Raw genomic sequence first — 24628 nt, 5'->3', positions numbered from 1 at the left:
GTGTCACGTGGTGTCATGTGTATATTTAGAGAAGCTTACTGTAAGATTACTGTAAGCCTACTCTGTACCTTTCCGAGTATGAGCTGAATGCTAATTGGCTGTCAACTGTCTGTCAATACTCCAAACCAGAAAGTGTTGGCAGCCATCTTGTGCCTCGGTAGACTGAGGCAAAAGAAAGCAGAAAAACAAACGTGTAAAATGCAAAAAGGGGACAAAAACCACGGGGGACGAGTATCATACGAGTCCTGTAAGCTTACTGTAAGCTTACTGTACTCTGTACCTGCACGAGCTGAATGCTAATTGGCTGTCAACTGTCTGTCAACACTCCAAACCAGAAAGTGTTGGCCGCCATTTTGTGCCTCGGTAGACTGAGGCACAAGAAAGCAGAAAAACAAACAAGTAGAACGCAAAAAGGGGGCAGGGTAGAAACCCCCTGACCCCCTAGGCCTGCTCAGGGATCACACAAGGACCCACAAGGTCCCCCATTTTTTTTTTACAAAAACTGCAGAGTACGAGTACAGTACAAGCACAGTAAGCTTACTGTAAGCTTACTGTAATCTGTACCTTCCCGAGCACGAGCTGAATGCTAATTGGCTGTCAACTGTCTGTAAACACTCCAAACAATCATGTGTCATGTGTCATCACGTGTCATGTGATGTCATGTGTCATGTGGTGTCATGTGTCATGTGCTGTCATGTGCTGTCATGTGTCATATGTCATGTGTCATCTTGTGTCCTGTGGTGTCATGTGGTGTCATGTGTCATCATGTAGTTCCATGTGACGTCATGTGTTGTCAGTCATGTGGTGTCATGTGTCATGTAGTGTCATGTGTCATCACGTGTCATGTGTCATTTGGTGTCATGTGTCATGTGGTGTCATGTGTCATGTGACATGACAAGTGATGTCATGTGTCATGTGGTGTCATGTGTCATGTGGTGTCATGTGTCATCATGTGTCATGTGATGTCATGTGTCATCACGTGTCATGTGTCATGTGTCATGTGTCACATGTCATGTGTCATGTATCGTCATGTGTCATGTGTCATGTATTGTCATATGATATGGTGTCATGTGTCATGTGGTGTCATGTGTCATGTGTCATATGGTGTGATGTGTCATGTGATGTCATGTGTCATGTGATGTCATATGTCATGTGATGTCATGTTTCATGTGTCATCATGTGTCATCACGTGTCATGTGGTGTCATGTGTCCTGTATCGTCATGTGTCATGTGATGTCATGTGTCATGTGTTGTCATGTGGTGTCACGTGTCATGTATCGTCATGTGTTGTGTCATGTCATGTATCATGTGATGTCATGTGTCATGTGATGTAATGTGTCATGTGTTGTCATGTGATGTCATATGTCATGTGATGTCATGTCATGTGGTGTCATGTGTCATCATGTGTCATGTGTTGTCAAGTGTTGTCATGTTTCATCACGTGTCTTGTGTCACGTGGTGTCATGTGTCATGAGGTGTCATGTGATGTCATGTGTCATGTGGTGTCATGTGTCATCATGTGTCATGTGTTGTCACGTGGTGTCATGTGTCATCATATGTCTTGTGTCATGCAGTGTCATGTGTCATGAGGTGTCATGTGGTGTCATGTGTCATGTATAGTCATGTGTCATGTGGTGTCATGTGTCATGTGATGTCATGTGTCATATGGTGACATGTGGTGTCATGTGTCATGTATCGTGATGCCATGTGATGTCATGTGATGTCATGTGTCATGTGTTGTCATGTGTCATCACATGTCATGTGGTGTCATGTGTGTCATGTTTCATGTGCTGTCATGTGGTGTCATGTGTCATCATGTGGTGCCATGTGACGTCATGTGTCATGTGAAATCATGTGGTGTCATGTGGTGTCATGTGTTATCATGTGTCATGTGGTGTCATGTGTCATCATGTGTTATCATGTGTCATCATGTAGTGCCATGTGACGTCATGTGTTGTCAGTCATGTGGTGTCAGGTGGTGTCATGTGTCATCCTGTGTCATGTGTTGTCATGTGGTGTCATGTGTCATCACGTGTCATGTGTCATTTGGTGTCATGTGTCATGTGGTGTCATGTGTCATGTGACATGACATGTGATGTCATGTGTCATGTGGTGTCATGTGTCATGTGGTGTCATCTGTCATCATGTGTCATGTGATGTCATGTGTCATCACGTGTCATGTGTCATGTGGTGTCATGTGTCATGTATCATCATGTGTCATGTGATGTCATGTCATGTATCGTCATGTGTCATGTATCGTCATGTGTCATGTGGTGTGATGTGTCATGTGATGTCATGATGTGTCGTGTCATGTCATGTGGTGTCATGTGTCATCATGTGTCATGTGGTGTCATGTGTCATCACGTGTCATGTGGTGTCATGTGGTGTCATGTGTCCTGTATCGTCATGTGTCATGTGATGTCATGTGTTGTCATGTGATGTCATGTGTCATCATGTGTCATGTATCGTCATGTGTCGTGTCATGTCATGTGTCATGTGGTGTCATGTGATGTCATGTGGCATGTGTTGTCATGTGATGTCATGTGTCATGTGATGTCATGTGTCATGTGGTGTCATGTGTCATCATGTGTCATATGTTGTCACGTGGTGTCATCACGTGTCTTGTGTCACGTTGGGTCATGTGTCATGAGGTGTCATGTGATGTCATGTGTCATGTGGTGTCATGTGTCATCATGTGTCATGTCGTCACGTGGTGTCATGTGTCATCACATGTCATGTGGTGTCATGTTGTGTCATGTGTCATGTCATGTATCATCATGTGTCATGTCATCATGTGTCATGTGGTGTCATGTGTCATGTGATGTCATGTGGTGACATGTGGTGTCATGCGTCATGTATCGTCATGTGTCATGTGATGTCATGTGTCATGTGTTGTCATGTGTCATGTGTCATCACGTGTCATGTGTCATGTGGTGTCATGTGTCATCACGTGTCATGAGTCATGTGATATCATGTGTCATGTGGTGTCATGTGTCATCATGTGTTGTCATGTGGTGCCATGTGACGTCATGTGTCATGTGATATCATGTGGTGTCATGTGTCATCATGTGTCATGTGTTGTCATGTGGTGTCATGTGTCATCACGTGTCATGTGTCATGTGGTGTCATGTGTCATGTATCGTCCTGTGTCATGTGATGTCATGTGTCATGTGTCATGTGTTGTCATGTGGTGTCATGTGTCATGTTTCATTATGTGTCATGTGATGTCATGTGTCATCACGTGTCATGTTTCATGTGGTGTCATGTGTCATGTGGTGTCATGTGTCATGTATCATCATGTGTCATGTGATGTCATGTGTCATGTGTTGTCATGTGATGTTATGTGTCATGTGGTGTCATGTGTCATGTATCGTCATGTGTCATGTGATATCATGTGTCATGTGGTGTCATGTGTCATGTGTTGTCATGTGATGTCATGTGTCATGTGGTGTCATGTGTCATGAGGTGTCATGTGGTGTCATGTGTCATGTATCGTCATGTGTGATGTCATGTTTCATGTGATGTCATGTGGTGACATGTGGTGTCATGTGTCATGTATCGTCATGTGTCATGTGATGTCATGTGTCATGTGTTGTCATGTGTCATCACATGTCATGTGTCATGTGTTGTCATGTGTCATCACATGTCATGTGTCATGTGGTGTCATGTATCGTCATGTGTCATGTGATGTCATGTGTCATCACATGTCATGTGTCATGTGGTGTCATGTGTCATCACGTGTCATGTGTCATGTGCTGTCATGTGGTGTTATGTGGTGTCATGTGTCATCCTGTGTTGTCATGTGTCATCATGTGATGCCATGTGATGTCATGTGTCATGTGTCATGTGGTGTCATGTAGTGTCATGTAGTGTCATGTGTCATGTGGTGTCATATGTCATCATGTGTCATGTCATGTGGTGTCATGTTTCATCACGTGTCATGCGTCATGTGGTGTCATGTGTCATGTATCATCATGTGTCATGTGATGTCATGTGTCATGTGTTGTCATGTGATGTCATGTGTCATGTGGTGTCATGTGTCATGTGGTGTCATGTGTCATGTGGTGTCATGTATCATCATGTGTCATGTGTCATGTGTTGTCATGTCATGTCATGTGTCATGTGGTGTCATGTGTCATGTGATGTCATGTGTCATGTGTTGTCATGTGATGGCATGTGTCATGTGGTTTCGTGTGATGTCATGTGTCATGTGGTGTCATGTGTCATGTGGTGTCATGTGGTGTCATGTGTCATGTATCGTCATGTGTCATGTGTTGTCATCTGATGGCATGTGTCATGTGGTGTCATGTGTCATGTGATGTCATGTGTCATGTGGTGACACGTGGTGTCATGTGTCATGTATCATCATGTGTCATGTGATGTCATGTGTCATGTGGTATCATGTGTCATCTTGTGTCATCTTGTGTCATGTGGTGTCATGTGGTGTCATGTGGTGTCATGTGTCATCATGTGTTGTCATGTGTCATCATGTTGTGCCATGTGACATCATGTGTTGTCAGTCATGTGGTATCATGTTTCATCATGTGTCATCTGTTGTCATGTGGTGTCATTTGTTATCACGTGTCATGTGTCATGTGGTGTCATGTGTCATGTGTCATGTAGTGTCATGTGTTGTCATGTGATGTCATGTGTCATGTGGTGTCATGTGTCATCACGTGTCATGTTTCATGTGGTCATGTGTCATGTGGTGTCATGTGTCATGTATCATCATGTGTCATGTGATGTCATATGTCATGTGTTGTCATGTGATGTCATGTGTCATGTGGTGTCATGTGTCATGTGGTGTCATGTGTCATGTATCACCATGTGTCATGTGATGTCATGTGTCATGTGTTGTCATGTGTCATATGTGTCATGTGTCATGTGGTGTCATGTGTCATCACGTGTCATGTGGTATCATGTGTCATGTGGTGTCATGTGTCCTGTATTGTCATGTGTCATGTGTGATGTCATGTGTCATGTGGTGTCATGTGGTGTCATGTGGTGTCATATGTCATGTGGTGTCATGTGTCATCACATGTCATGTGGTGTCATGTGTCATGTGATATCATGTGTCATGTGTTGTCACGTGATGTCATGTGGTGTCATGTGTCATGTGGTATCATGTGTCATGTATCGTCATGTGGTGTCATGTGTCATGTGATGTCATGTGTCATGTGTTGTCATGTGATGTCATGTGTCATGTGGTGTCATGTGTCATGTGGTGTCATGTGTCATCATGTGTCTTGTGTCACGTGGTGTCATGTGTCATGTGTTGTCATGTGATGTCATGTGTCATGTGGTGTCATGTATTGTCATGTGTCATGTGATGTCATGTGTCATGTGGTGTCATGTGTCATGTGGTGTCATGTGTCATCATGTGTCATCATGTGTCATCTTGTGTCATGTGCCATCATGTGTCGTCATGTGTCATCATGTGGTGCCATGTGACATCATGTGTTGTCAGTCATGTGGTATCATGTTTCATCATGTGTCATGTGGTGTCATGTGTCATGTGTTGTCATGTGGTGTCATGTGTCATGTGTTGTCATGTGATGTCATGTGTCATGTTTCATGTGGTGTCATGTGTCATGTGGTGTCATGTGTCATGTATCGTCATGTGTCATGTGATGTCATGTGTCATGTATTATCATGTGATGTCATGTGTCATGTGGTGTCATATATCGTCATGTGTCATGTGGTGTCATGTGATGTCATGTGTCATGTGTTGTCATGTGGTGTCATGTGGTGTCATGTGTCATGTGTTGTCATGTGAGTCATGTGTCATGTGGTGTCATGTCATGTGTCATGTGTTGTAATGTGATGTCATGTGTCATGTGATGTCATGTGGTGTCATGTGATGTCATGTGTCATGTAGTTTCATGTGTCATGAGGTGTCATGTGGTGTCATGTATCGTCATGTGTGATGTCATGTGTCATGTGGTGTCATGTGCCATGTGATGTCATGTGTCATGTGGTGTCATGTGTCATGAGGTGTCATGTGGTGTCATGTGTCATGTATCATCATGTGTGATGTCATGTTTCATGTGATGTCATGTGGTGACATGTGGTGTCATGTGTCATGTATCGTCATGTGTGATGTCATGTTTCATGTGATGTCATGTGGTGACATGTGGTGTCATGTGTCATGTGTTGTCATGTGTCATGTGATGTCATGTGTCATGTGTTGTCATGTGTCATCACATGTCATGTGTCATGTTGTGTCATGTGTCATCACATGTCATGTGTCATGTGTTGTCATGTGTCATCACATGTCATGTCATGTGGTGTCATGTATCGTCATGTGTCATGTGTTGTCATGTGTCATCACATGTCATGTGTCATGTGGTGTCATGTGGTATTATGTGGTGTCATGTGTCATCCTGTGTTGTCATGTGTCATCATGTGATGCCATGTGACGTCATGTGTCATGTGTCATGTGGTGTCATGTGTCATGTGGTGTCATGTGTCATGCAGTGTCATGTAGTGTCATGTGTCATGTGGTGTCATGTGTCATCATGTGTCATGTGGTGTCATGTGTTATCACATGTCATGTGGTGTCATGTTTCATCACGTGTCATGCGTCATGTGGTGTCATGTGTCATGTATCATCATGTGTCATGTGATGTCATGTGTCATGTGTTGTCATGTGATGTCATGTGTCATGTGGTGTCATGTGTCATGTGGTGTCATGTATCATCATGTGTCATGTGTCATGTGTTGTCATGTCATGTGTCATGTGGTGTCATGTGTCATGTGATGTTATGTGTCATGTGTTGTCATGTGATGGCATGTGTCATGTGGTGTCATGTGTCATGTATCGTCATGTGTCATGTGTTGTCATGTGATGGCATGTGTCATGTGGTGTCATGTGTCATGAGATGTCATGTGTCATGTGGTGACATGTGGTGTCATGTGTCATGTATCATCATGTGTCATGTGATGTCATGTGTCATGTGGTGTCATGTGTCATCATGTGTCATCTTGTGTCATGTGGTGTCATGTGTCATCATGTATTGTCATGTGTCATCATGTTGTGCCATGTGACGTCATGTGTTGTCAGTCATGTGGTATCATGTTTCATCATGTGTCATCTGTTGTCATGTGGTGTCATTTGTTATCACGTGTCATGTCATGTGGTGTCATGTGTCATGCGTCATGTAGTGTCATGTGTCATGTGTTGTCATGTGATGTCATGTGTCATGTGGTGTCATGTGTCATCACGTGTCATGTTTCATGTGGTGTCATGTCATGTGGTGTCATGTGTCATGTATCATGTGTCATGTGATGTCATGTGTCATGTGGTGTCATGTGTCATGTGGTGTCATGTGTCATGTATCGCCATGTGTCATGTGATGTCTTGTGTCATGTGTTGTCATGTGTCATATGTGTCATGTGGTGTCATGTGTCATCACGTGTCATGTGGTATCATGTGTCATGCGGTGTCATGTGTCATCATGTGTCATGTGGTGTCATGTGTTATCACATGTCATGTGGTGTCATGTTTCATCACGTGTCATGCGTCATGTGGTGTCATGTGTCATGTATCATCATGTGATGTCATGTGTCATGTGTTGTCATGTGTCATATGTGTCATGTGTCATGTGGTGTCATGTGTCATCACGTGTCATGTGGTATCATGTGTCATGTGGTGTCATGTGTCATCATGTGTCATGTGTCATGTGTCAAGTGATGTCATGTGTCATGTGGTGTCATGTGTCATGTGTTGTCACGTGATGTCATGTGTCATGTGGTGTCATGTGTCATGTGGTGTCATGTGTCATGTATCGTCATGTGGTGTCATGTGTCATGTGATGTCATGTGTCATGTGTTGTCATGTGATGTCATGTGTCATGTGGTGTCATGTGATGTCATGTGTCATGTGGTGTCATGTGTCATCATGTGTCATGTGTTGTCACATGGTGTCATGTGTCATCACATGTCTTGTATCACGTGGTGTCATGTGTCATGTGTTGTCATGTGATGTCATGTGTCATGTGGTGTCATGTATTGTCATGTGTCATGTGATGTCATGTGATGTCATGTGTCATGTGATGTCATGTGTCATGTGGTGTCATGTGATGTCATCTGTCATGTGGTGTCATGTGTCATCATGTGTCATGTGTTGTCACATGATGTCATGTGTCATCACATGTCTTGTGTCACGTGGTGTCATGTGTCATGTGTTGTCATGTGATGTCATGTGTCATGTGGTGTCATGTATTGTCATGTGTCATGTGATGTCATGTGGTGTCATGTGTCATGTGGTGTCATGTGTCATCATGTGTCATCTTGTGTCATGTGCCATCATGTGTCGTCATGTGTTGTCATGTGTCATCATGTGGTGCCATGTGACATCATGTGTTGTCAGTCATGTGGTATCATGTTTCATCATGTGTCATGTGGTGTCATGTGTTGTCATGTGGTGTCATGTGTCATGTAGTGTCATGTGTTGTCATGTGATGTCATGTGTCATGTTTCATGTGGTGTCATGTGTCATGTGGTGTCATGTGTCATGTATCGTCATGTGTCATGTGATGTCATGTGTCATGTATTATCATGTGATGTCATGTGTCATGTGGTGTCATATATCGTCATGTGTCATGTGGTGTCATGTGATGTCATGTGTCATGTGTTGTCATGTGGTGTCATGTGGTGTCATGTGTCATGTGTTGTCATGTGAGTCATGTGTCATGTGGTGTCATGTCATGTGTCATGTGTTGTAATGTGATGTCATGTGTCATGTGATGTCATGTGGTGTCATGTGATGTCATGTGTCATGTAGTTTCATGTGTCATGAGGTGTCATGTGGTGTCATGTATCGTCATGTGTGATGTCATGTGTCATGTGCCATGTGATGTCATGTGTCATGTGGTGTCATGTGTCATGAGGTGTCATGTGGTGTCATGTGTCATGTATCGTCATGTGTGATGTCATGTGTCATGTGGTGACATGTGGTGTCATGTGTCATGTATCGTCATGTGTGATGTCATGTTTCATGTGATGTCATGTGTCATGTGTTGTCATGTGTCATCACATGTCATGTGTCATGTGTTGTCATGTGTCATCACATGTCATGTGTCATGTGGTGTCATGTGTCATCACATGTCATGTGTCATGTGTTGTCATGTGTCATCACATGTCATGTGTCATGTGGTGTCATGTATCGTCATATGTCATGTGTTGTCATGTGTCATGTGATGTCATGTGTCATGTGTTGTCATGTGTCATCACATGTCATGTGTCATGTGGTGTCATGTGTCATCATGTGTCATGTGTCATGTGCTGTCATGTGGTGTTATGTGGTGTCATGTGTCATCCTGTGTTGTCATGTGTCATCATGTGATGCCATGTGACGTCATGTGTCATGTGTCATGTGGTGTCATGTGTCATGTGGTGTCATGTGTCATGCAGTGTCATGTAGTGTCATGTGTCATGTGGTGTCATGTGTCATCATGTGTCATGTGGTGTCATGTGTTATCACATGTCATGTGGTGTCATGTTTCATCACGTGTCATGCGTCATGTGGTGTCATGTGTCATGTATCATCATGTGTCATGTGATGTCATGTGTCATGTGTTGTTATGTGATGTCATGTGTCATGTGGTGTCATGTGTCATCATGTGTCATGTGTCATGTGTTGTCATGTCATGTGTCATGTGGTATCATGTGTCATGTGATGTTATGTGTCATGTGTTGTCATGTGATGGCATGTGTCATGTGTCATGTGGTGTCATGTGGTGTCATGTGTCATGTATCGTCATGTGTCATGTGTTGTCATGTGATGGCATGTGTCATGTGGTGTCATGTGTCATGAGATGTCATGTGTCATGTGGTGACATGTGGTGTCATTAGTCATGTATCATCATGTGTCATGTGATGTCATGTGTCATGTGGTGTCATGCGTCATCATGTGTCATCTTGTGTCATGTGGTGTCATGTGGTGTCATGTGTCATCATGTGTTGTCATGTGTCATCATGTTGTGCCATGTGACGTCATGGGTTGTCAGTCATGTGGTATCATGTTTCATCATGTGTCATCTGTTGTCATGTGGTGTCATTTGTTATCACGTGTCATGTGTCATGTGGTGTCATGTGTCATGTGTCATGTAGTGTCATGTGTCATGTGTCATGTGTTGTCATGTGATGTCATGTGTCATGTGGTGTCATGTGTAATGTTTCATGTGGTGTCATGTGTCATGTGGTGTCATGTGTCATGTATCATCATGTGTCATGTGATGTCATGTGTCATGTGTTGTCATGTGATGTCATGTGTCATGTGGTGTCATGTGTCATGTGGTGTCATGTGTCATGTATCGCCATGTGTCATGTGATGTCATGTGTCATGTGTTGTCATGTGTCATCACGTGTCATGTGGTATCATGTGTCATGTGGTGTCATGTGTCATCATGTGTCATGTAATGTCATGTGTTATCACATGTCATGTGGTGTCATGTTTCATCACGTGTCATGCGTCATGTGGTGTCATGTGTCATGTATCATCATGTGTCATGTGATGTCATGTGTCATGTGTTGTCATGTGTCATATGTGTCATGTGTCATGTGGTGTCATGTGTCATCACGTGTCATGTGGTATCATGTGTCATGTGGTGTCATGTGTCATGTGTCATGTGTCAAGTGATGTCATGTGTCATGTGGTGTCATGTGTCATGTGATGTCATGTGTCATGTGTTGTCACGTGATGTCATGTGGTGTCATGTGTCATGTGGTGTCATGTGTCATGTATCGTCATGTGGTGTCATGTGTCATGTGATGTCATGTGATGTCATGTGTCATGTGTTGTCATGTGATGTCATGTGTCATGTGGTGTCATGTGTCATCATGTGTCATGTGTTGTCACATGGTGTCATGTGTCATCACATGTCTTGTATCACGTGGTGTCATGTGTCATGTGTTGTCATGTGATGTCATGTGTCATGTGGTGTCATGTATTGTCATGTGTCATGTGATGTCATGTGTCCTGTGGTGTCATGTGTCATGTGGTGTCATGTGTCATCATGTGTCATCATGTGTCATCTTGTGTCATGTGTCATCATGTGTCGTCATGTGTTGTCATGTGTCATCATGTGGTGCCATGTGACATCATGTGTTGTTAGTCATGTGGTGTCATGTGGTATCATGTTTCATCATGTGTCATGTGGTGTCATGTGTCATGTGTTGTCATGTGGTGTCATGTGTCATGTAGTGTCATGTGTTGTCATGTGATGTCATGTGTCATGTTTCATGTGGTGTCATGTGTCATGTGGTGTCATGTGTCATGTATCGTCATGTGATGTCATGTGTCATGTATTATCATGTGATGTCATGTGTCATGTGGTGTCATGTATCGTCATGTGTCATGTGGTGTCATGTGTCATGTGACATGACATGTGATGTCATGTGTCATGTGGTGTCATGTGTCATGTGATGTCATGTGGTGTCATGTCATCATGTGTCATGTGATGTCATGTGTCATCACGTGTCATGTGTCACGTGTCATGTGTCACATGTCATGTGTCATGTATCGTCATGTGTCATGTGATGTCATGTAATGTGTTGTCATATGATGTGGTGTCATGTGTCATGTGGTGTCATGTGTCATGTGTTGTCATGTGATGTCATGTGTCATATGGTGTGATGTGTCATGTGATGTCATGTGTCATGTGGTGTCATGTGTCATCATGTGTCATGTGGTGTCATCACGTGTCATGTGGTGTCATGTGTCCTGTATCGTCATGTGTCATGTGATGTCATGTGTCATGTGTTGTCATGTGGTGTCACGTGTCATGTATCGTCATGTGTTGTGTCATGTCATGTATCATGTGATGTCATGTGTCATGTGATGTCATGTGTCATGTGTTGTCATGTGATGTCATATGTCATGTGATGTCATGTGTCATGTGGTGTCATGTCATCATGTGTCATGTGTTGTCAAGTGGTGTCATGTTTCATCACGTGTCTTGTGTCACGTGGTGTCATGTGTCATGAGGTGTCATGTGATGTCATGTGTCATGTGGTGTCATGTGGTGTCATGTGTCATCATGTGTTGTCATGTGTCATCATGTTGTGCCATGTGACGTCATGTGTTGTCAGTCATGTGTGGTATCATATTTCATCATGTGTCATCTGTTGTCATGTGGTGTCATTTGTTATCACGTGTCATGTGTCATGTGGTGTCATGTGTCATGTAGTGTCATGTGTCATGTGTCATGTGATGTCATGTGTCATGTGGTGTCATGTGTCATCACGTGTCATGTTTCATGTGGTGTCATGTGTCATGTGGTGTCATGTGTCATGTATCATCATGTGTCATGTGATGTCATGTCATGTGTTGTCATGTGATGTCATGTGTCATGTGGTGTCATGTGTCATGTGGTGTCATGTATCGCCATGTGTCATGTGATGTCATGTGTCATGTGTTGTCATGTGTCATATGTGTCATGTGTCATGTGGTGTCATGTGTCATCACATGTCATGTGGTATCATGTGTCATGTGGTGTCATGTGCCCTGTATTGTCATGTGTCATGTGTGATGTCATGTGTCATGTGGTGTCATGTGGTGTCATGTGGTGTCATGTGTCATGTGGTGTCATATGTCATCACATGTCATGTGGTGTCATGTGTCATGTGATGTCATGTGTCATGTGTTGTCACGTGATGTCATGTGTCATGTGGTGTCATGTGTCATGTGGTATCATGTGTCATGTATCGTCATGTGGTGTCATGTGATGTCATGTGATGTCATGTGTCATGTGTTGTCATGTGATGTCATGTGTCATGTGGTGTCATGTGATGTCATGTGTCATGTGGTGTCATGTGTCATCATGTGTCATGTGTTGTCACATGGTGTCATGTGTCATCACATGTCTTGTGTCACGTGGTGTCATGTGTCATATGTTGTCATGTGATGTCATGTGTCATGTGATGTCATGTGTCATGTGGTGTCATGTGTCATGTGGTGTCATGTGTCATCATGTGTCATCTTGTGTCATGTGTCATCATGTGTCGCCATGTGTTGTCATGTGTCATCATGTGGTGCCATGTGACATCATGTGTTGTCAGTCATGTGGTATCATGTTTCATCATGTGTCATGTGGTGTCATGTGTCATGTGTTGTCATGTGGTGTCATGTGTCATGTAGTGTCATGTGTTGTCATGTGATGTCATGTGTCATGTTTCATGTGGTGTCATGTGTCATGTGGTGTCATGTGTCATGTATCGTCATGTGTCATGTGATGTCATGTGTCATGTATTATCATGTGATGTCATGTGTCATGTGGTGTCATATATCGTCATGTCATGTGGTGTCATGTGATGTCATGTGTTGTCATGTGGTGTCATGTGTTGTCATGTGAGTCATGTGTCATGTGGTGTCATGTCATGTGTCATGTGTTGTAATGTGATATCATGTGTCATGTGATGTCATGTGGTGTCATGTGATGTCATGTGTCATGTAGTTTCATATGTCATGAGGTGTCATGTGGTGTCATGTATCGTCATGTGTGATGTCATGTGTCATGTGGTGTCATGTGCCATGTGATGTCATGTGTCATGTGGTGTCATGTGTCATGAGGTGTCATGTGGTGTCATGTGTCATGTATCGTCATGTGTGATGTCATGTTTCATGTGATGTCATGTGGTGACATGTGGTGTCATGTGTCATGTATCGTCATGTGTCATGTGATGTCATGTGTCATGTGTTGTCATGTGTCATCACATGTCATGTGTCATGTGTTGTCATGTGTCATCACATGTCATGTGTCATGTGGTGTCATGTATCGTCATGTGTCATGTGTTGTCATGTGTCATGTGATGTCATGTGTCATGTGTTGTCATGTGTCATCACATGTCATGTGTCATGTGGTGTCATGTGTCATCACGTGTCGTGTGTCATGTGCTGTCATGTGGTGTTATGTGGTGTCATGTGTCATCCTGTGTTGTCATGTGTCATCATGTGATGCCATGTGACGTCATGTGTCATGTGTCATGTGGTGTCATGTGTCATGTGGTGTCATGTGTCATGCAGTGTCATGTAGTGTCATGTGTCATGTGGTGTTATGTGTCATGTGGTGTCATGTGTCATCACATGTCATGTGGTGTCATGTTTCATCACATGTCATGCGTCATGTGGTGTCATGTGTCATGTATCATCATGTGTCATGTGATGTCATGTGTCATGTGTTGTCATGTGATGTCATGTGTCATGTGGTGTCATGTGTCATGTGGTGTCATGTATCATCATGTGTCATGTGTCATGTGTTGTCATGTCATGTGTCATGTGGTGTCATGTGTCATGTGATGTTATGTGTCATGTGTTGTCATGTGATGGCATGTGTCATGTGGTGTTGTGTGATGTCATGTGGTGTCATGTGTCATGTGGTGTCATGTGGTGTCATGTGTCATGTATCGTCATGTGTCATGTGTTGTCATGTGATGGCATGTGTCATGTGGTGTCATGTGTCATGAGATGTCATGTGTCATGTGGTGACATGTGGTGTCATGTGTCATGTATCGTCATGTGTCATGTGATGTCATGTGTCATGTGTCATCATGTGTCATCTTGTGTCATGTGGTGTCATGTGGTGTCATGTGTCATCATGTGTTGTCATGTGTCATCATGTTGTGCCATGTGACGTCATGTGTTGTCAGTCATGTGGTATCATGTTTCATCATGTGTCATCTGTTGTCATGTGGTGTCATTTGTTATCACGTGTCATGTGTCATGTGGTGTCATGTGTCATGTGTCATGTAGTGTCATGTGTCATGTGTCATGTGTTGTCATGTGATGTCATGTGTCATGTGGTGTCATGTGTCATCATGTGTCATGTTTCATGTGGTGTCATGTGTCATGTGGTGTCATGTGTCATGTATCATCATGTGTCATGTGATGTCATGTGTCATGTGTTGTCATGTGATGTCATGTGTCATGTGGTGTCATGTGTCATGTGGTGTCATGTGTCATGTATCGCCATGTGTCATGTGATGTCATGTGTCATGTGTTGTCATGTGTCATATGTGTCATGTGTCATGTGGTGTCATGTGTCATCACGTGTCATGTGGTATCATGTGTCATGTGGTGTCATGTGTCATCATGTGTCATGTAATGTCATGTGTTATCACATGTCATGTGGTGTCATGTTTCATCACGTGTCATGCGTCATGTGGTGTCATGTGTCATGTATCATCATGTGTCATGTGATGTCATGTGTCATGTGTTGTCATGTGTCATATGTGTCATGTGTCATGTGGTGTCATGTGTCATCACGTGTCATGTGGTATCATGTGTCATGTGGTGTCATGTGTCATCATGTGTCATGTGTCATGTGTCAAGTGATGTCATGTGTCATGTGGTGTCATGTGTCATGTGATGTCATGTGTCATGTGTTGTCACGTGATGTCATGTGTCATGTGGTGTCATGTGTCATGTGGTGTCATGTGTCATGTGATGTCATGTGATGTCATGTGTTGTCATGTGATGTCATGTGTCATGTGGTGTCATGTGTCGTCATGTGTCATGTGTTGTCACATGGTGTCATGTGTCATCACATGTCTTGTATCACGTGGTGTCATGTGTCATGTGTTGTCATGTGATGTCATGTGTCATGTGGTGTCATGTGTCATGTGGTGTCATGTGTCATCATGTGTCATCATGTGTCATCTTGTGTCATGTGTCATCATGTGTCATCATGTGTCATCTTGTGTCATGTGTCATCATGTGGTGCCATGTGACATCATGTGTTGTCAGTCATGTGGTGTCATGTGGTATCATGTTTCATCATGTGTCATGTGGTATCATGTGTCATGTGTTGTCATGTGGGGGTCATGTGTCATGTAGTGTCATGTGTTGTCATGTGATGTCATGTGTCATGTTTCATGTGGTGTCATGTGTCATGTGGTGTCATGTCATGTATCGTCATGTGTCATGTGATGTCATGTGTCATGTATTATCATGTGATGTCATGTGTCATGTGGTGTCATGTATCGTCATGTGTCATGTGGTGTCATGTGTCATGTGACATGACATGTGATGTCATGTGTCATGTGGTGTCATATGTCATCACATGTCATGTGGTGTCATGTGTCATGTGATGTCATGTGTCATGTGTTGTCACGTGATGTCATGTGTCATGTGTTGTCATGTGTCATATGTGTCATGTGTCATGTGGTGTCATGTGTCATCACGTGTCATGTGGTATCATGTGTCATGTGGTGTCATGTGCCCTGTATTGTCATGTGTCATGTGTGATGTCATGTGTCATGTGGTGTCATGTGATGTCATGTGGTGTCATGTGTCATGTGGTGTCATATGTCATCACATGTCATGTGGTGTCATGTGTCATGTGATGTCATGTGTCATGTGTTGTCACGTGATGTCATGTGTCATGTGGTGTCATGTGTCATGTGGTATCATGTGTCATGTATCGTCATGTGGTGTCATGTGTCATGTGATGTCATGTGTCATGTGTTGTCATGTGATGTCATGTGTCATGTGGTGTCATGTGATGTCATGTGTCATGTGGTGTCATGTGTCATCATGTGTCATGTGTTGTCACATGGTGTCATGTGTCATCACATGTCTTGTGTCACGTGGTGTCATGTGTCATATGTTGTCATGTGATGTCATGTGTCATGTGGTGTCATGTATTGTCATGTGTCATGTGATGTCATGTGTCATGTGGTGTCATGTGGTGTCATGTGTCATCATGTGTCATCTTGTGTCATGTGTCATCATGTGTCGCCATGTGTCATCATGTGGTGCCATGTGACATCATGTGTTGTCAGTCATGTGGTATCATGTTTCATCATGTGTCATGTGGTGTCATGTGTCATGTGTTGTCATGTGGTGTCATGTGTCATGTAGTGTCATGTGATGTCATGTGTCATGTTTCATGTGGTGTCATGTGTCATGTGGTGTCATGTGTCATGTATCGTCATGTGTCATGTGATGTCATGTGTCATGTATTATCATGTGATGTCATGTGTCATGTGGTGTCATATATCGTCATGTGTCATGTGGTGTCATGTGATGTCATGTGTCATGTGTTGTCATGTGGTGTCATGTGGTGTCATGTGTTGTCATGTGAGTCATGTGTCATGTGGTATCATGTCATGTGTCATGTGTTGTAATGTGATGTCATGTGTCATGTGATGTCATGTGGTGTCATGTGATGTCATGTGTCATGTAGTTTCATGTGTCATGAGGTGTCATGTGGTGTCATGTATCGTCATGTGTGATGTCATGTGTCATGTGGTGTCATGTGCCATGTGATGTCATGTGTCATGTGGTGTCATGTGTCATGAGGTGTCATGTGGTGTCATGTGTCATGTATCGTCATGTGTGATGTCATGTTTCATGTGATGTCATGTGGTGACATGTGGTGTCATGTGTCATGTATCGTCATGTCATGTGATGTCATGTGTCATGTGTCATCACATGTCATGTGTCATGTGTTGTCATGTGTCATCACATGTCATGTGTCATGTGGTGTCATGTATCGTCATGTGTCATGTGTTGTCATGTGTCATGTGATGTCATGTGTCATGTGTTGTCATGTGTCATCACATGTCATGTGTCATGTGGTGTCATGTGTCATCACGTGTCATGTGTCATGTGCTGTCATGTGGTGTTATGTGGTGTCATGTGTCATCCTGTGTTGTCATGTGTCATCATGTGATGCCATGTGACGTCATGTGTCATGTGTCATGTGGTGTCATGTGTCATGCAGTGTCATGTAGTGTCATGTGTCATGTGGTGTCATGTGTCATCATGTGTCATCATGTGTCCTGTGGTGTCATGTGGTGTCGTGTCGTCATGTGTCATCATGTAGTTCCATGTGACGTCATGTGTTGTCAGTCATGTGGTGTCATGTGTCATCATGTGTCATGTGGTGTCATGTGTCATCACGTGTCATGTGGTGTCATATGTAATGTGCTGTCATGTGCTGTCATGTGTCATGTGGTGTCATGTGTCATCATGTGTCATGTGTCACGTGTCATGTTGTGTAATGTGTCATGTATCGTCATGTCATGTGATGTCATGTGTCATGTGTTGTCATGTGATGTCATGTGTCATGTGGTGTCATGTGTCATGTGGTGTCATGTGTCATGTGGTGTCATGTGTCATGTGTTGTCATGTGTCATATGATGTCATGTGTCATCACGTGTCATGTGGTGTCATGTGGTGTAATGTGTCCTATATCGTCATGTCATGTGATGTCATGTGTCATGTGTTGTCATATGATGTCATGTGTCATGTGGTGTCATGTGTCATGTATCGTCATGTGTCGTGTCATGTCATGTGTCATGTGATATCATGTGTCATGTGTTGTCTGTGATGTCATGTGTCATGTGATGTCATGTGTCATGTGGTGTCATGTGTCATCATGTGTCATGTGTTGTCACGTGGTGTCATGTGTCATCATGTGTCTTGTGTCATGTGGTGTCATGTGTCATGAGGTGTCATGTGATGTCATGTGTCATATGGTGTCATGTGTCATCATGTGTCATGTGTTGTCACGTGGTGTCGTGTTATCACATCTCTTGTGTCATGTGGTGTCATGTGTCATGAGGTGTCATGTGGTGTCATGTATCGTCATGTCATGTGATGTCATGTGTCATGTGGTGTCATGTGTCATGTGAGGTCATGTCATGTGGTGACATGTGGTGTCATGTGTCATGTATCGTCGTGTGTCATGTGTTGTCATGTGTCATCATGTGTCATGTGTCATGTGATGTCATGTGTCATGTGGTGTCATGTGATATCATGTGTCATGTGCTGTCATGCGGTGTCCTGTGGTGTCATGTGATGTCATGTGTCATCATGTGTTGTCATGTGGTGCCATGTGACATCATGTGTCATGTGATGTCATATGGTGTCATGTGTCATCATGTGTCATGTGTTGTCATGTGTTGTCATGTGTCATCACGTGTCATGTATTGTCATGTGTCATGTGGTGTCATGTGTTATGTGATGTCATGTGTCATGTGTTGTCATGTGATGCCATGTGTCATGTGATGTCATGTGTCATGTGGTGTCATGTGTCATCATGTGTCATGTGTTGTCACGTGGTGTCATGTGTCATCACGTGTCTTGTGTCACGTGGTGTCATGTGTATATTTAGAGAAGCTTACTGTAAGATTACTGTAAGCTTACTCTGTACCTTTCCGAGTATGAGCTGAATGCTAATTGGCTGTCAACTGTCTGTCAATACTCCAAACCAGAAAGTGTTGGCAGCCATCTTGTGCCTCGGTAGACTGAGGCAAAAGAAAGCAGAAAAACAAACGTGTAAAATGCAAAAAGGGGACAAAAACCACGGGGGACGAGTATCATACGAGTCCTGTAAGCTTACTGTAAGCTTACTGTACTCTGTACCTGCACGAGCTGAATGCTAATTGGCTGTCAACTGTCTGTCAACACTCCAAACCAGAAAGTGTTGGCCGCCATTTTGTGCCTCGGTAGACTGAGGCACAAGAAAGCAGAAAAACAAACAAGTAGAACGCAAAAAGGGGGCAGGGTAGAAACCCCCTGACCCCCTAGGCCTGCTCAGGGATCACACAAGGACCCACAAGGTCCCCCATTTTTTTTTTACAAAAACTGCAGAGTACGAGTACAGTACAAGCACAGTAAGCTTACTGTAAGCTTACTGTAATCTGTACCTTCCCGAGCACGAGCTGAATGCTAATTGGCTGTCAACTGTCTGTAAACACTCCAAACAATCATGTGTCATGTGTCATCACGTGTCATGTGATGTCATGTGTCATGTGGTGTCATGTGTCATGTGCTGTCATGTGCTGTCATGTGTCATATGTCATGTGTCATCTTGTGTCCTGTGGTGTCATGTGGTGTCATGTGTCATCATGTAGTTCCATGTGACGTCATGTGTTGTCAGTCATGTGGTGTCATGTGTCATGTAGTGTCATGTGTCATCACGTGTCATGTGTCATTTGGTGTCATGTGTCATGTGGTGTCATGTGTCATGTGACATGACAAGTGATGTCATGTGTCATGTGGTGTCATGTGTCATGTGGTGTCATGTGTCATCATGTGTCATGTGATGTCATGTGTCATCACGTGTCATGTGTCATGTGTCATGTGTCACATGTCATGTGTCATGTATCGTCATGTGTCATGTGTCATGTGTTGTCATATGATGTGGTGTCATGTGTCATGTGGTGTCATGTGTCATGTGTCATATGGTGTGATGTGTCATGTGATGTCATGTGTCATGTGATGTCATATGTCATGTGATGTCATGTTTCATGTGTCATCATGTGTCATGTGGTGTCATCACGTGTCATGTGGTGTCATGTGTCCTGTATCGTCATGTGTCATGTGATGTCATGTGTCATGTGTTGTCATGTGGTGTCACGTGTCATGTATCGTCATGTGTTGTGTCATGTCATGTATCATGTGATGTCATGTGTCATGTGATGTAATGTGTCATGTGTTGTCATGTGATGTCATATGTCATGTGATGTCATGTCATGTGGTGTCATGTGTCATCATGTGTCATGTGTTGTCAAGTGTTGTCATGTTTCATCACGTGTCTTGTGTCACGTGGTGTCATGTGTCATGAGGTGTCATGTGATGTCATGTGTCATGTGGTGTCATGTGTCATCATGTGTCATGTGTTGTCACGTGGTGTCATGTGTCATCATATGTCTTGTGTCATGCAGTGTCATGTGTCATGAGGTGTCATGTGGTGTCATGTGTCATGTATAGTCATGTGTCATGTGGTGTCATGTGTCATGTGATGTCATGTGTCATATGGTGACATGTGGTGTCATGTGTCATGTATCGTGATGCCATGTGATGTCATGTGATGTCATGTGTCATGTGTTGTCATGTGTCATCACATGTCATGTGGTGTCATGTGTGTCATGTTTCATGTGCTGTCATGTGGTGTCATGTGTCATCATGTGGTGCCATGTGACATCATGTGTCATGTGAAATCATGTGGTGTCATGTGGTGTCATGTGTTATCATGTGTCATGTGGTGTCATGTGTCATCATGTGTTGTCATGTGTCATCATGTAGTGCCATGTGACGTCATGTGTTGTCAGTCATGTGGTGTCATGTGGTGTCATGTGTCATCACGTGTCATGTTTCATGTGGTGTCATGTGTCATGTGGTGTCATGTGTCATGTATCATCATGTGTCATGTGATGTCATGTCATGTGTTGTCATGTGATGTCATGTGTCATGTGGTGTCATGTGTCATGTGGTGTCATGTATCGCCATGTGTCATGTGATGTCATGTGTCATGTGTTGTCATGTGTCATATGTGTCATGTGTCATGTGGTGTCATGTGTCATCACATGTCATGTGGTATCATGTGTCATGTGGTGTCATGTGCCCTGTATTGTCATGTGTCATGTGTGATGTCATGTGTCATGTGGTGTCATGTGGTGTCATGTGGTGTCATGTGTCATGTGGTGTCATATGTCATCACATGTCATGTGGTGTCATGTGTCATGTGATGTCATGTGTCATGTGTTGTCACGTGATGTCATGTGTCATGTGGTGTCATGTGTCATGTGGTATCATGTGTCATGTATCGTCATGTGGTGTCATGTGATGTCATGTGATGTCATGTGTCATGTGTTGTCATGTGATGTCATGTGTCATGTGGTGTCATGTGATGTCATGTGTCATGTGGTGTCATGTGTCATCATGTGTCATGTGTTGTCACATGGTGTCATGTGTCATCACATGTCTTGTGTCACGTGGTGTCATGTGTCATATGTTGTCATGTGATGTCATGTGTCATGTGATGTCATGTGTCATGTGGTGTCATGTGTCATGTGGTGTCATGTGTCATCATGTGTCATCTTGTGTCATGTGTCATCATGTGTCGCCATGTGTTGTCATGTGTCATCATGTGGTGCCATGTGACATCATGTGTTGTCAGTCATGTGGTATCATGTTTCATCATGTGTCATGTGGTGTCATGTGTCATGTGTTGTCATGTGGTGTCATGTGTCATGTAGTGTCATGTGTTGTCATGTGATGTCATGTGTCATGTTTCATGTGGTGTCATGTGTCATGTGGTGTCATGTGTCATGTATCGTCATGTGTCATGTGATGTCATGTGTCATGTATTATCATGTGATGTCATGTGTCATGTGGTGTCATATATCGTCATGTCATGTGGTGTCATGTGATGTCATGTGTTGTCATGTGGTGTCATGTGTTGTCATGTGAGTCATGTGTCATGTGGTGTCATGTCATGTGTCATGTGTTGTAATGTGATATCATGTGTCATGTGATGTCATGTGGTGTCATGTGATGTCATGTGTCATGTAGTTTCATATGTCATGAGGTGTCATGTGGTGTCATGTATCGTCATGTGTGATGTCATGTGTCATGTGGTGTCATGTGCCATGTGATGTCATGTGTCATGTGGTGTCATGTGTCATGAGGTGTCATGTGGTGTCATGTGTCATGTATCGTCATGTGTGATGTCATGTTTCATGTGATGTCATGTGGTGACATGTGGTGTCATGTGTCATGTATCGTCATGTGTCATGTGATGTCATGTGTCATGTGTTGTCATGTGTCATCACATGTCATGTGTCATGTGTTGTCATGTGTCATCACATGTCATGTGTCATGTGGTGTCATGTATCGTCATGTGTCATGTGTTGTCATGTGTCATGTGATGTCATGTGTCATGTGTTGTCATGTGTCATCACATGTCATGTGTCATGTGGTGTCATGTGTCATCACGTGTCATGTGTCATGTGCTGTCATGTGGTGTTATGTGGTGTCATGTGTCATCCTGTGTTGTCATGTGTCATCATGTGATGCCATGTGACGTCATGTGTCATGTGTCATGTGGTGTCATGTGTCATGTGGTGTCATGTGTCATGCAGTGTCATGTAGTGTCATGTGTCATGTGGTGTTATGTGTCATGTGGTGTCATGTGTCATCACATGTCATGTGGTGTCATGTTTCATCACATGTCATGCGTCATGTGGTGTCATGTGTCATGTATCATCATGTGTCATGTGATGTCATGTGTCATGTGTTGTCATGTGATGTCATGTGTCATGTGGTGTCATGTGTCATGTGGTGTCATGTATCATCATGTGTCATGTGTCATGTGTTGTCATGTCATGTGTCATGTGGTGTCATGTGTCATGTGATGTTATGTGTCATGTGTTGTCATGTGATGGCATGTGTCATGTGGTGTTGTGTGATGTCATGTGGTGTCATGTGTCATGTGGTGTCATGTGGTGTCATGTGTCATGTATCGTCATGTGTCATGTGTTGTCATGTGATGGCATGTGTCATGTGGTGTCATGTGTCATGAGATGTCATGTGTCATGTGGTGACATGTGGTGTCATGTGTCATGTATCGTCATGTGTCATGTGATGTCATGTGTCATGTGTCATCATGTGTCATCTTGTGTCATGTGGTGTCATGTGGTGTCATGTGTCATCATGTGTTGTCATGTGTCATCATGTTGTGCCATGTGACGTCATGTGTTGTCAGTCATGTGGTATCATGTTTCATCATGTGTCATCTGTTGTCATGTGGTGTCATTTGTTATCACGTGTCATGTGTCATGTGGTGTCATGTGTCATGTGTCATGTAGTGTCATGTGTCATGTGTCATGTGTTGTCATGTGATGTCATGTGTCATGTGGTGTCATGTGTCATCATGTGTCATGTTTCATGTGGTGTCATGTGTCATGTGGTGTCATGTGTCATGTATCATCATGTGTCATGTGATGTCATGTGTCATGTGTTGTCATGTGATGTCATGTGTCATGTGGTGTCATGTGTCATGTGGTGTCATGTGTCATGTATCGCCATGTGTCATGTGATGTCATGTGTCATGTGTTGTCATGTGTCATATGTGTCATGTGTCATGTGGTGTCATGTGTCATCACGTGTCATGTGGTATCATGTGTCATGTGGTGTCATGTGTCATCATGTGTCATGTAATGTCATGTGTTATCACATGTCATGTGGTGTCATGTTTCATCACGTGTCATGCGTCATGTGGTGTCATGTGTCATGTATCATCATGTGTCATGTGATGTCATGTGTCATGTGTTGTCATGTGTCATATGTGTCATGTGTCATGTGGTGTCATGTGTCATCACGTGTCATGTGGTATCATGTGTCATGTGGTGTCATGTGTCATCATGTGTCATGTGTCATGTGTCAAGTGATGTCATGTGTCATGTGGTGTCATGTGTCATGTGATGTCATGTGTCATGTGTTGTCACGTGATGTCATGTGTCATGTGGTGTCATGTGTCATGTGGTGTCATGTGTCATGTGATGTCATGTGATGTCATGTGTTGTCATGTGATGTCATGTGTCATGTGGTGTCATGTGTCGTCATGTGTCATGTGTTGTCACATGGTGTCATGTGTCATCACATGTCTTGTATCACGTGGTGTCATGTGTCATGTGTTGTCATGTGATGTCATGTGTCATGTGGTGTCATGTGTCATGTGGTGTCATGTGTCATCATGTGTCATCATGTGTCATCTTGTGTCATGTGTCATCATGTGTCATCATGTGTCATCTTGTGTCATGTGTCATCATGTGGTGCCATGTGACATCATGTGTTGTCAGTCATGTGGTGTCATGTGGTATCATGTTTCATCAT

The sequence above is a fragment of the Lissotriton helveticus genome, chromosome 3_2 (genome assembly GCF_964261635.1).
Source record: "Lissotriton helveticus chromosome 3_2, aLisHel1.1, whole genome shotgun sequence".
NCBI classification, from domain to species: Eukaryota; Metazoa; Chordata; class Amphibia; order Caudata; family Salamandridae; genus Lissotriton; species Lissotriton helveticus.
This window is presented reverse-complemented; position numbering follows the sequence as displayed.